Below are 14,071 nucleotides of genomic sequence, written 5' to 3'. Positions count from 1 at the left end.
GAGCTCTGTCATTTCAACAAGATGACAGGATCGATTCTAATCCCGATTCTCCTGATGATGGTGGTAAAATGGAAAGTGCTGAGGACCTGTCAAATGCATCCACTGCCAAACAGGTGAAATCATCCACATGGATTAGAGCTTCTTTTTAAAGAATTAATCAAGATTAACAAGTTTGCCATTGTTTCTTCTGTTGTTAAAAGGAAGTATGTATTGTATATAGCCACACATATTCTGCTGCACTGTATGAACATACCATATTATATGGATTTCCCTTCTCATCTGTATACCTTCTTTATCCCTCCCCTTCTTGGTTTGAACTTGAAATGTAGGAGACATGGGGCTAGGGTTGGGTGACCGTCGCTCTGACAGTCGCGGAATGAGGCTCGCCATCAGAAAATGTTGCTAGCTCGGTTAATCCAACAGAGCTTTAGCTCTTACCTCATCCTGAAATTGAAGTGACACTCTGCCCACAGCCCCTCTAGTAAGAGACCCACAGGCTGCAAAGACGTGATTCTAGCTCTGCTCGGTGATTGCAGTGTATGCCAGACTCATATGCTGCACACATTCCCAGTACACTGCAGAGGAAGGAGCTATCCCCAGCTGTAGTCCATTCAGTGACTGGTAACGGTGTGTGCCTGAGACCCATGATCTGCAGCAGTACAGCACACACAGTGCCAGAGATGAGTGCCCTCTACTGAGATCTAAAGGCTGCAAAGACCGCCTAGAAAACAGTCCGTGAGGGGGCCTGAGGAGACATTTCCACTGCTCCCAACTGGCAACCGCTGTGTTTGAGGCTCACACACAGGAGAACACGGTATGTCAGGGGAGAGGGCACACCTGCAGCTCCACTCTGAGGCCAATATGTTAGTGGGAAGTAAAGGTGGGCAAGCCACTGAAGGTTCACTTCCATGCCTGGCTGTTGCTGAGCTTGCTGTCCTCTTGGACCATTGAGCCTGAAATGAGTTGAGCTTTCATGTGGCTTCAGCTTGCCACAAACACTCAATCCTCGTGGGCCCAGAATTTACAACAAACATCAGTATATGATGTAAAACAGCAGAGAGAAAGAGATACTCCTCTATTGACTGAATTGCACAATGTGAAACAAGAAAACTTGGAATCGATTTGGCTTCCCCGCTGGACCAATTTGTGTGATCCTAGGCACAAATGTTATTTCAACCTGCCTCCTTTTACTACATTACTGCATTAGAGCACGTCATAAGTGAGCTCAGAGTGTGTGGTACAAAAACACTCTCATGTTTCCTTTATAGACTATATTGCCATTTAATTTATAATGAGAATCTAGACCACACAAAGGGTGCACGTGACAACTGACTTGCCTCGGAGTTCAATAATGGCATTGTAGGCTGAGCTGGGGAGCATGAATGTTTCTAAGTTCATGTATAAAAACTATCAAGGCATTGATATAAACTGGAGTGCTATAGTGAAACTGTTAGACCCGGCCATCGCACCATAGCTAGACCCGACCCCTGCACCTCACACAGCCCCCAAACCCACGGCCTAGCCGATCCTCCCCACCAGAACTCACACGCACCCAACCCGGACATCCCCGTCCATGGCCTTCCTCCCTTCGGCCACACCGGGCCCGCGTGCCCACTTCATGCACCAAGATGGCTGCCCGGCCCCAGCGCGACCCTGGCCTAGAGGCGCCACTCCGGCTGGAGCACATCGCGCTCCCCTTGGGATGAGAGAGGGAGGAGCAGTTTCTATCACACCTCTGCGCTTCCCTGGAGCGGTGGGTTTCGATCGACCTGCCGGCCTCCCCGAGGGCTGGCTCCACGCCTGCTGGGTGTCTGGGACTCCTCCCGACCCGGCACTGGAAGGATCAAAAGACAATAGCAGGAAACCCCAACAAGCAACCCCCCGGGTGACAAGACCCCTGCCTGCACAGACTCCGGACATCAAAGAGGGGTCGCCCTATAACAAGGGGCGCTCGGGGACCGTCCGGCAGATTCGCCTTGGAACACCTGAGCCCTGCTGAGTGACTCGCGGCTCCCTGAAGATCGTAAGACCTCCGAACTTGTGCTTGAGCCCTGCTGAGTGACTCGCGGCTCCCTGAAGATCGTAAGACCTCCGAACTTGTGCTTGAGCCCTGCTGAGTGACTCGCGGCTCCCCTGAAGATCGTAAGACCTCCGAACTTGTGCTTGAGCCCTGCTGAGTGACTCGCGGCTCCTCGAAGATCGTAAGACCACCGAACTGGTATCTGAGCCTAGCTGAGTGACTCGCGGCTCCTGCAGACTCTCTTGGTCCCGCCGGACCCCACGACGACAAGCGTGCCCCCCAGCTCGAGGATTGTGAGCTGTGCGCCGGGTACGCTCCTGCATCTGATCCATATCCCCAAAGACTGTCCCGCTACCCCCCTCCAAGACTCTGAGAGCCCACGCTCTGCTTGTACATATTTGCCGTGCAGATCATAAAGATCCTACTACTCTAACTTGATAAAGATTTGCTCGTAAGAACTCCTTGTGTGGTGTCTCTCTGTCGTGTGGTGCCGAGTGTGCGATCCTAGATACGAGGTTCCTCCCCCTGAGGAGTCTCCAGCCAGTGCCCGGCTACGATACCTCGAGGGTGGGTCTCAGGGCAGTCAGGGCCCCCTCCGGGCCCCTCTGAGGTCGCCTTCTAACATTGGTGGCAAGCGTCGGGATTCGGGCCCATAATCTAGAGATCGTACCGTGAACGGCTGACGCACTACCGACAAAGATGGCAGAAGGAAACGCTGTGGTTCTCGTAGAAGACGACGCCAGTGCCGTGTTCCAGGTGGAACAGCTGGAAGAGTACACTCACAAAGAACTAAAACAATTCTGTAAGGAACTCCGAATCGCTACCACTGGTCTCAACACCAAAGAAGATATGCAAAAGGCATCCAGGCCGAAGTCTCGAAGATGTTGACCCTAGGCGTCATCGAGCCCTCAGATAGCCCCTGGGCCAGCCCCGTGGTCCTGGTCCCCAAAGCAGCCACCCCCGGGGTCGCGCCAGAACTCCGCTTCTGCGTAGATTACCGGGGACTCAATGAGGTCACCCGAACCGATGCCCACCCCATTCCCCGAGCCGACGAGCTCATTGACCGGCTCGGGGCTGCTCGATTCCTCAGTACCTTCGATCTCACCTGTGGCTACTGGCAAATTGCGCTCACAGAAGGAGCCAAGGAGCGGTCCGCCTTCTCCACCCCGGATGGGCACTATCGCTTTCGCGTGATGCCGTTCGGGATGAAAAATACCCGGCCACCTTTCAGCGGCTGGTAAATAGAGTCCTGGCCGGGCTGGAAAAATTCAGTGCTGCATATCTCGACGATATCGCAGTTTTTAGTTCTGAGTGGAGTGAGCACCTCCAGCACCTTCGGAGGGTACTGACCGCCCTGCGCCAGGCAGGCCTCACCGTGAAAGCCAGCAAGTGCCAAATTGGGCAGGGTTCAGTAACCTACCTGGGACACCAGGTCGGAAGCGGCCAGGTCGCCCCCCTACAGCCCAAAATCGACGCCATCCTAGCCTGGGAGCCAACCACTACCCAAACGGAGGTTCGGGCCTTCCTGGGCCTCACGGGCTATTACCGGAGATTCATCAGGAATTACGGCAGCCTGGTCGGTCCCCTCACGGGACTCACGTCCAAAAAACAGCCCAAGAAGGTGCACTGGTCCCCTGCCTGCCAAGAGGCGTTCGAGGCCCTGAAAGCGGCCATGTGTACTGCCCCCGTCCTCCAGGCCCCCGACTACTCTAAGGAGTTCGTGGTACAGACTGATGCCTCCGAGCACGGCATCGGGGCCGTCCTCTCCCAGGTGAATGACCAAGGTCTAGACCAGCCCGTGGCCTTCCTCAGCCGAAGGCTATTGCCCAGGGAACAAAGATGGAGCACCATCGAGCGAGAGGCATTCGCCGTAGTCTGGGCCCTGAAAAAACTACGCCCTTACCTGTTCGGCACCCATTTCAAGGTCCAAACCGACCATCGCCCCTTGCGATGGCTCATGCAGATGCGAGGAGAAAACCCCAAGCTACTGCGGTGGTCAATCTCCCTCCAGGGGATGGATTTCACCGTCGAACATCGCCCTGGGAATGACCACGCCAACGCCGATGGCCTCTCCCGGTTCTTCCGCCTCAGCGAAGAGAACCCCCAAGAAGATGGGTAGTTCTCTCCGGCTTTCAGCTGGGGGGGACGCATGTTAGACCCGGCCATCGCACCATAGCTAGACCCGACCCCTGCACCTCACACAGCCCCCAAACCCACGGCCTAGCCGATCCTCCCCACCAGAACTCACACGCACCCAACCCGGACATCCCCGTCCATGGCCTTCCTCCCTTCGGCCACACCGGGCCCGCGTGCCCACTTCATGCACCAAGATGGCTGCCCGGCCCCAGCGCGACCCTGGCCTAGAGGCGCCACTCCGGCTGGAGCACATCGCGCTCCCCTTGGGATGAGAGACCTAGTCTAGGACACCCCCGCGCCGCACGGCCACCAGCTGCTGCGTGTGCCTCCCCGCCTGCCTGCCTCTGAGCTCCGGCTGCCGCCGCGGGACCACGCCCCCTGCCATCGAGCGGCGTGGTCTGTGCTCGCTTCCTGAATTGTACCGCTGTTTTGTGTAATTGTATCTTGCTGTATATTGTTATTTTGTCCCCCCCTGTTGCCTATTTGCCGGATTTGTTCCTTGTCTGCCCCTGTCTCATCCCTCCCCGCTTCCCGCCACCGCCGCTGACCCCGCCCCTTTCTTCATTCTGTACCCTCCCCGCTCCCGCCTCCCAGCTGCTCCGCCCCCCTCGCACTTGGCCATATATGGCGACCGTGCGACGCAGGTGAGTGTGACCTAGTCTAGGACACCCCCCGCGCCGCACGGCCACCAGCTGCTGCGTGTGCCTCCCCGCCTGCCTGCCTCTGAGCTCCGGCTGCCGCCGCGGGACCACGCCCCCTGCCATCGAGCGGCGTGGTCTGTGCTCGCTTCCTGAATTGTACCGCTGTTTTGTGTAATTGTATCTTGCTGTATATTGTTATTTTGTCCCCCCCTGTTGCCTATTTGCCGGATTTGTTCCTTGTCTGCCCCTGTCTCATCCCTCCCCGCTTCCCGCCACCGCCGCTGACCCCGCCCCTTTCTTCATTCTGTACCGTCCCCGCTCCCGCCTCCCAGCTGCTCCGCCCCCCCTCGCACTTGGCCATATATGGCGACCGTGCGACGCAGGTGAGTGTGACCTAGTCTAGGACACCCCCCGCGCCGCACGGCCACCAGCTGCTGCGTGTGCCTCCCCGCCTGCCTGCCTCTGAGCTCCGGCTGCCGCCGCAGGACCACGCCCCCTGCCATCGAGCGGCGTGGTCTGTGCTCGCTTCCTGAATTGTACCGCTGCTTGGTGTAATTGTATCTTGCTGTATATTGTTATTTTGTCCCCCCCTGTTGCCTATTTGCCGGACTTGTTCCTTGTCTGCCCCTGTCTCATCCCTCCCCGCTTCCCGCCACCGCCGCTGACCCCGCCCCTTTCTTCATTCTGTACCCTCCCCGCTCCCACCTCCCAGCTGCTCCGCCCCCCTCGCACTTCGCCATATATGGCGACCGTGCGTACGCGCAGCGGGCGCGCCGAAGGCGCGCCAAAGGTAAGCCCGTCTGCGCCCGTCCGCGCCTGGACCGCGCCCAGGGCCAGGACCCCTGCCCCTCGAGGACCCCGGCCCACCCGCCTGACGTACACCGCCGCCACCCTCAACGCACTCAACACCGGCCAATTCCCAGGATGCTACCGAGCCACCCCACGACGCACCCACGGACCCTTCAGCTGCCACGCCTGCAAGTTCTCCTGCATCCGGACCTGCCCCGCACCAGCACCCGCCAAGCCGAACACCAGCAGCAACCACCTCAAGTGCATCCTGCTCAACACCCGCTCCATCCACAGACACGCCATCGAACTCTGGAACCTCCTCGACACCACAGCCCCTGACGTTGCCTTCCTCACGGAAACCTGGATGAACGCCTCTTCAGCGCCCGACATCGCCATCGCCATCCCAGAGGGATACAAGATCACCCGGAGGGACCGCACCGCCAACCAGATGGGAGGAGGCATCGCCATCTTCCACAGGAACACCATCCGCATCACGACCAGCACCGACGACACCTTAACGACCGCCGAACACCTGCACTTCCAGATACACACCGACCCGAAGACCACCCTCAGAGGCACCCTGATCTACCGACCCCCGGGACCACGCACACAATTCAGCGAGGACATCGCCGACTTCATCAACCCGCACGCCCTCCCCTCCGCTGACTACATCCTCCTGGGGGACCTCAACTTCCACCTGGAGAACAACAACGACCGCAACACCACCACCCTGCTCGACAACCTCGCCAACCTCGGACTCAAGCAACTGGTGTCCACCCCCACCCACCTCGCCGGACACACACTCGACGCCATCTTCTCATCCAGCAAAGACATCGCCTTCAGCCACGCCACAGGACTCCACTGGACGGACCACAGCTGCGTCCACTTCACCTTCAAAAGAACGACGATCCACCACCACCAGCGACAGGTTGCTCGTAGAAACTGGAACAAGATCACAGCCGACCAGCTCGCCGCTTCCCTGAGCCAGCACCCGCCTACCAGCTCAGCGAACCCCAGCCAGGCCGCCGACAACCTCACGAAGTGGATCAGCAACTGCGCGGACGAACTCGCCCCTCTGAGGACCCCGCCCAGCAGACCCGCCAGCAAGAAAGCCCCATGGTTCACGGACGAACTCAAGAGCTCCAAGAAGAACTGCCGAGCCCTCGAGAAAGTCTGGAGAAGGGAACCAACACCAGACAACATGACCACCCTCAAGATGGCCACCCGGAAGCATCACCAACTGATCCGCGCCGCCAAGAAAACTGCATTCAAGGACCGGCTGAACAACAACGCACACAACTGCAAGGAACTCTTCAACATCGTGAAAGAGCTCTCCAACCCCAACGCCGGAAACAACGACATCACCCCATCGCAAGACCTCTGCAACTCCCTCGCCTCCTACTTCCACAACAAGATCGCGGACATACACAACAGCTTCAGCTGTCAACCGACGCACGCCACGACCACAGCAACGCCGCCCACCACCACCCTCCGCGCCTGGACTCCGATCAGCACCGAAGACACCGTCCGCATGATGAACTCCGTCCACTCCGGATCTCCGACCGACCCCTGCCCTCACCACGTTTTCAACAAGGCCGACGCTGTCATCGCACCCCACCTGCGGGACATTATCAACACCTCCTTCGACACCGCCACCTTCCCTGAGAGCTGGAAGCACGCCGAACTCAGCGTTCTACTCAAGAAACCTACAGCGGACCCCACCGATCTCAAGAACTACCGCCCCATCTCGCTCCTCCCGTTTCCAGCCAAAGTCATCGAGAAGACCGTCAACAAACAGCTGGCCGCCTTCCTCGAGACGAATGGGTCCCTCGACCCCTCACAGTCTGGCTTCCGAGCCAACCACAGCACAGAGACCGCCCTCATCGCCGCCACCGACGACATCCGAGCCGTGATGGAAAACGGAGAAACAGCGGCCCTCATCCTCCTAGACCTCTCCGCAGCTTTCGACACGGTCTGCCACCGCACCCTAGTGCAGCGCCTCAGCAACATCGGAATCCAGGAGAAGGCACTGGATTGGATCGTCTCCTTCCTCGACGGAAGAACACAGAGAGTCCGCCTACCACCGTACAAGTCAGAGGCCACCGAAGTCATCTGCGGCGTCCCTCAAGGATCCTCGCTGAGCCCCACCCTCTTCAACGTCTACATGAGCCCCCTCGCGGCCATCGCACGCCAACACAACCTCAACATAATCTCCTACGCCGACGACACCCAGCTGATCCTCTCCCTGACCAACGACCCCGCCGCCGCCAGAGCCAACCTGCACGATGGGATGAAAGATGTAGCCGAGTGGATGACGACCAGCCGCCTGAAACTGAACTCAGACAAGACGGAGGTCCTCATCCTGGGCTCCTCGCCCTCCGCATGGGACGACTCCTGGTGGCCCCCCGCCCTGGGCACCGCACCCAAACCGACGGACCACGCACGCAACCTGGGCTTCATCCTGGACTCCTCCCTCTCCATGACCAGACAAGTCAACGCCGTCTCCTCGTCGTGCTTCAACATCCTGCGCATGCTACGGAAGATCTTCTGGTGGATCCCCACGGAGACCAGGAAGACGGTCACCCAGGCCCTCGTCACCAGCCGACTGGACTACGGCAACGCCCTCTACGCCGGAACCACCGCCAAGCTCCAGCAGAGACTCCAGCGGATCCAGAACGCCTCAGCCAGACTCATCCTCGACATCCCACGTAACAGCCACATCTCCGGACATCTGAGAGACCTGCATTGGCTCCCCGTCAACAAAAGAATCACCTTCCGTCTCCTCACCCACGCACACAAAGCCCTTCACGATCAAGGCCCGAGCTACCTCAACAACCGAGTCAACTTCTACGCTCCCAAACGCCACCTCCGATCAGCCAGCCACGCCCTCGCCGCCGTCCCCCGCATCCGAAGAGCGACAACAGGAGGAAGGTCCTTCTCCTACCTGGCCGCCAAGACCTGGAACTCCCTCCCGACCGACCTGCGCTTGACCCAAGACCACCTCTCCTTCAGGAAGAAGCTCAAGACCTGGCTGTTCGAGCAGTAACGGCACCCCACCTCCCATAGCGCCTTGAGACCCTACGGGTAAGTAGTGCGCTCTATAAATGTCTTTGATTGATTGATTGATTGAGAGAGGGAGGAGCAGTTTCTATCACACCTCTGCGCTTCCCTGGAGCGGTGGGTTTCGATCGACCTGCCGGCCTCCCCGAGGGCTGGCTCCACGCCTGCTGGGTGTCTGGGACTCCTCCCGACCCGGCACTGGAAGGATCAAAAGACAATAGCAGGAAACCCCAACCAGCAACCCCCCAGGTGACAAGACCCCTGTCTGCACAGACTCCGGACATCAAAGAGGGGGTCGCCCTATAACAAGGGGCGCTCGGGGACCGTCCGGCAGATTCGCCTTGGAACACCTGAGCCCTGCTGAGTGACTCGCGGCTCCCTGAAGATCGTAAGACCTCCGAACTTGTGCTTGAGCCCTGCTGAGTGACTCGCGGCTCCCTGAAGATCGTAAGACCTCCGAACTTGTGCTTGAGCCCTGCTGAGTGACTCGCGGCTCCCTGAAGATCGTAAGACCTCCGAACTTGTGCTTGAGCCCTGCTGAGTGACTCGCGGCTCCTCGAAGATCGTAAGACCACCGAACTGGTATCTGAGCCTAGCTGAGTGACTCGCGGCTCCTGCAGACTCTCTTGGTCCCGCCGGACCCCACGACGACAAGCGTGCCCCGCAGCTCGAGGATTGTGAGCTGTGCGCCGGGTACGCTCCTGCATCTGATCCATATCCCCAAAGACTGTCCCGCTACCCCCCTCCAAGACTCTGAGAGCCCACGCTCTGCTTGTACATATTTACCGTGCAGATCATAAAGATCCTACTACTCTAACTTGATAAAGATTTGCTCGTAAGAACTCCTTGTGTGGTGTCTCTCTGTCGTGTGGTGCCGAGTGTGCGATCCTAGATACGAGGTTCCTCCCCCTGAGGAGTCTCCCGCCAGTGCCCGGCTACGATACCTCGAGGGTGGGTCTCAGGGCAGTCAGGGCCCCCTCCGGGCCCCTCTGAGGTCGCCTTCTAACAGAAACACTTTCTCATGTTAAAGAAAAACACTTTTCAAAGATATGTTATTTGTTTATATGAGGTATTGCTAGTGTTGTAAATGAGTATGTAGTGTGATATAGTGAGAACATCTTTGAGAGGGAGAGCACCTGGAGGCTGACGGGAGGCTGCAGCACCCCTGGCCTGCACATCCTCCCTCACCACGGCATGGATCACAGCCACCCCGCAAACCGTGCCCAGGCCTGAATGCGCTCCCCTGCCCAGACGTCCTCCCGCCCTAAGCAGGCAGGCACCGGGGCACACCCGAGGCTTGGCGCCCCCGCACTGAACAGTGGTCCTAAACATTCTTCTCCTCGACACATACAGCCGCCTGGAGCCGGGCACAAGTGGTGAGCACAGTGCAGTGTCTGCACACGGCGTAGGATACTCTGCGGACGCCACAGGAGCATGTTAGCGCTGCAGGGACCCCGCAGGACCATGATAGCGCTGCACGGACCTCACCGCGCGTCATGTTTCTGTGCAATTCTCGCAACCGACCGTAGAACTCAGGTGGCTGATCGCTATCGACAACATTAAAACAATGTAAATAAAAGCTAACTGAGCGGGTTACACCACATCACAGGAGAGAGATCAAACGAATTAATGGGGAGAACCTAACCAAGGGTCTGGCTCGGCTCTTATAGCCCCTGCACGAACCGAGCACTGAAAATGTTACCTATGTAAATGATACAACACACATCATGTAAAATAGGATAGCCTTTTGAAAATAAAAAAGTGCCTAACATGTGGAAGTAATATTATGCCTTTATACATAACATTGCACTGAGAAGGACTTATTAAAAGAGTTTCAAACATGAACCTTTAGTGAACTGAGAAGCACAACAGTTGCCATGTAAACAAAGTAAAATTATAGTCTATTAAATCAAACGTGATAGGTTTTTGCACAGCTGGTATTCTGAACTCACATATTTGAAAGGGCTTCCATAGCCATAATGAAAACAAAGGGAGTTTTGATGAAATACATTTTTTGCCTAAGATCACACAATTGAAGCGCGGAAGCTGTGATTTATCAAAGTTCTCTGATTTCATTTTGTACAAATCAGCCACTAAATGGTTAACTATTTCCCTTTCCTTTTTAGGTCTCGCCTAGGCAAACATCCTCCCTTGGCCTTCTCTTACCCCCGGTTCCTTCCGCTACCACCTGAGGCTGTGCACACATCCTTCTTGCCTGTTGAAAGGCAATATTTCTCTCAATGTGTTCCCAAACCTGGCATTTCACGCAGTTTGGGGCTTATTTTCCCTCCATGTTAAAAACAGTAGATGTTTCAGCACCCCGGCTAATGTGCTGCATAGCTAAATACATATAAGGTCCCAAAGGCGAGACCAATTGCATTGCAAATGCTTGTTGAAAAAAGACAACCGGCCCAGGACGATGAATTCTTATAGCTTGAATGCTTCTGCTGAAGTGTCATTCAGTATGTCTTGTGCTGTGAAACCGAAGCCTGGCAGGCAGATAAACGAGCCTTCCTGCCGGGGTGCTGCTTGCCTGAAAGAAATGCAAATATGCACAAGTTAATGTGCAAATGTAAAGGATGCTTGGGAGCCGATACTGGCTTTAATTGGTTGAAACACTTGAAGCTTTGTGATGATAAAGATTTATTATTTTTGAGTGGTAGTGCAAAGAGTTAACAACTGAGCTGCAATTACAATTGTACTTATATAGTGCTTACAACACCGACGAGGTGTTGGAGGAACAGTTATGTAAAACAAGCTTTTGCAATGCAGTAGGTCTCACATTCACGCGAGTTTGAGCTATTGGCATTGTAAATGACAATGCCTTTTATTTATGTTTTGGGTTTTTAAAACATAAACAAAAGGCCTTGCATTTACAATACTAATAGCTTAAACTCTCTCAAATGCGAGACCTATTGCATTGCAATAAAGGGCCTTTTCGTCCGCTTGTTACATTGTAAATATCAGAGGAAGAGACGTCTTCAAAGTAGTGATAAATAGTGCAGTGAAGAAGATGTGTAAGTGTTGTCAAAATTCAAAATTGGGAGATTATCTGCCAGAACCATTGGCAAGAAATTTTAACTCTGCCGCAATGTAAACATCGAACGGCGATGGAATTCCAATATTATGTTGATCCTGCTATCACATTCGAACCAGAAAAATCAGTCTGAAGAACCATATGGGAGAATTAGGACAGTGCTTAGCGGAGGAAGGTGTCCATCCATACCCTAGTATATAAGGAATCTGCGTACTATTTTGCTCTATAAAATGCTCAGCACTATACAAGCAAAACAAGCCGCAGCGGTACTCCAAACAACTATAGATAGACAGCTGTGATTAAACAATGAGATGTTGTTTTATATGTAAATAGTAATGGTATTCTTATCACCAGGAAATGAGAAACCAAGCAACTGGGAGCGACTCTATAGTGGATGTAAACCCCACAGTACATTCGCCATGGACTTGGTCATACTTTCACACCCTCTAATAATTATGACCATGCCATCCCAAGACAAGTAAGCCAGGTAACCCTCAGCCAAAGCCCCACCTTACTTGAGGGAATTAACCGTGCGCAAGCATTGTGATCCGACCCTCAGAGGGTGACTCCCACCCCACCCTCCTCTCAATCATAGTGGTGAATTATGCTTCCTCCCCTGTGGATAGTGAGCATATATTTCTTTACCAGAGGGCAGTGGGCCGTTTTACCACCTTACCTCAAGGACTGTGATCCTTCAATCTATCCATCTGCCAAGAAGACTGATGAGTACATGTTGCGCTTTGCTTAAAAAGTGCTACAGACCCTGAGTTTAAGGGTGCTTGATATTAACAAAAGACTACATTATGACATTCTTGCTGTATAGTGATGATCACAAATGTTTTAGACTTTTGGCACTTAAAATAACATTACCCATCACTTTCGCCTTACAGAGAGGAGGCATCTTCACTCCCACAGTATGACACCAACCCCATCTTCTCTTACCTGGAGATGGTGACAATATCCCTCCGCACAGGCAAATCACCACGGGCTCGGACACCCGGATCGGCTTGAACTGTAACTTGCAGCCGAAGCACAGCGCCGAGTCGCTGAAGGACACGGAAACGATGGGCCGTCCGAAGATGTGGCTGGGGTGCACGTGCGAGACGATGCAGCCTCCGGGCTAGTAATCGTTGATGACGGCGCTATTAACGAAGCCCTCAGGGATGACCTGGTGCTCCTCGTTTGCGGATGATCTGCTGGTGCACCCAGGCGGGGATCTCATCCACGTTGCCCTTGGTGTATAGCTGCTCCTGGCCAGGCCTGCGCTTGTACAGCTGCGCCCCAAGTGTAGCCCTCCCCCAAAAAGTACGTGTTGCGCAGCGGAGCCCGGTCCATGGTGTGCTCCTTGTACAGCCCCTTCTCGGCGGCACGCACCACTTCGTCAATGCACCCGGCGCATCTCCTCGTCTCGGTAGTGGAGAGGCGGAAGAGGGGGCAGTGGTGGCTCCTCATGGTCACTATACTCGCCGTCTGACAGCTTTCTTTGGAGCCCGGCTCCGGTCCTTTATGGTAAGGCATCAAGGACTACAACTTCTCCCACATGCCAGTGTATCCACTGGTGGCCATGCTGCAGGGCTCACATTACCCAAAGGCGGCTGCAGCAGAGGGAGCCGTGCATGGCTCAGCTCCGTGACAGCAGAAACTTCGCTTGTGCCGTGGCGGGTAATCAAGTTAGACGATGGACTGGGACTGGCCAAAGCAGAGAGATTTCTCTTAGAAAAAAAATGTGAGACCAATGGCATTGCGGCCGCCATTGTCCCGGCTGCGTCGAAAGTGAAAGCGGTCATGGCGTGCTGAATGTAAGAGAAGCATGTTGCTCGTCATGCCGAATGTAGGAGAAGCTAAATAAAGAAAAAAAGTACACGTACCGTGTAACAACCAAGTAAAGGGGCCAGTAGCCATGGGAAGATACAAATGACGACATGGCCGTACTAATGAGGGACTAAAAAGCCCATTAAGGAATCAAAGGCCAGCATTTACAAAGGCACAAGCCAATGAGAAATATGGGCCGGGATTGTCCTCCGTACTCTACCTACAACAGATCGTCAGAGCAGCGCTTGCGCGCTAGTTCAGGTTCGCCCTAAAAATTACATTACGTACAGTTTGGGTCTTAATAAAATCTATATTTAGAAGCACTTTATCTTAAATCTTTCTGCACATTTTGTAGAAACCTATCTTATACTGTGTATAATGCAAGTTTAAAATAATGACTTACATATTCACAGTGCTTTTTAGGTTGAGCCTGTAACAGTACGCATGCGCTGTTCTGGCGAAAGACCTCATGTAGGGGCTTCTAAAACTAACCTAAGAATGGCACACGCTCGTGCGTGTGCTTTTCGTTTTGCCCCACGCTATTGGCCTTTGCGTGCGTCTTTTTAACAAAGACAG

General features: G+C 54.8%; 1 protein-coding gene and 1 pseudogene across 3 annotated transcripts in view; both read right to left on the bottom strand.

Moving 5' to 3' along the window:
- Window positions 1–14,071, bottom strand: part of LOC146813611 (verrucotoxin subunit beta-like) — a 162,291-nt gene that overhangs the window by 137,434 nt on the left and 10,786 nt on the right. The window lies entirely within an intron of this gene.
- LOC146813612 (RNA demethylase ALKBH5 pseudogene) lies at window positions 11,074–13,249 on the bottom strand (annotated as a pseudogene).

Source organism: Triturus cristatus, chromosome 6 (assembly GCF_964204655.1).
Source record: "Triturus cristatus chromosome 6, aTriCri1.1, whole genome shotgun sequence".
Taxonomy (NCBI): Eukaryota; Metazoa; Chordata; class Amphibia; order Caudata; family Salamandridae; genus Triturus; species Triturus cristatus.
This window is presented reverse-complemented; position numbering and strand designations above follow the sequence as displayed.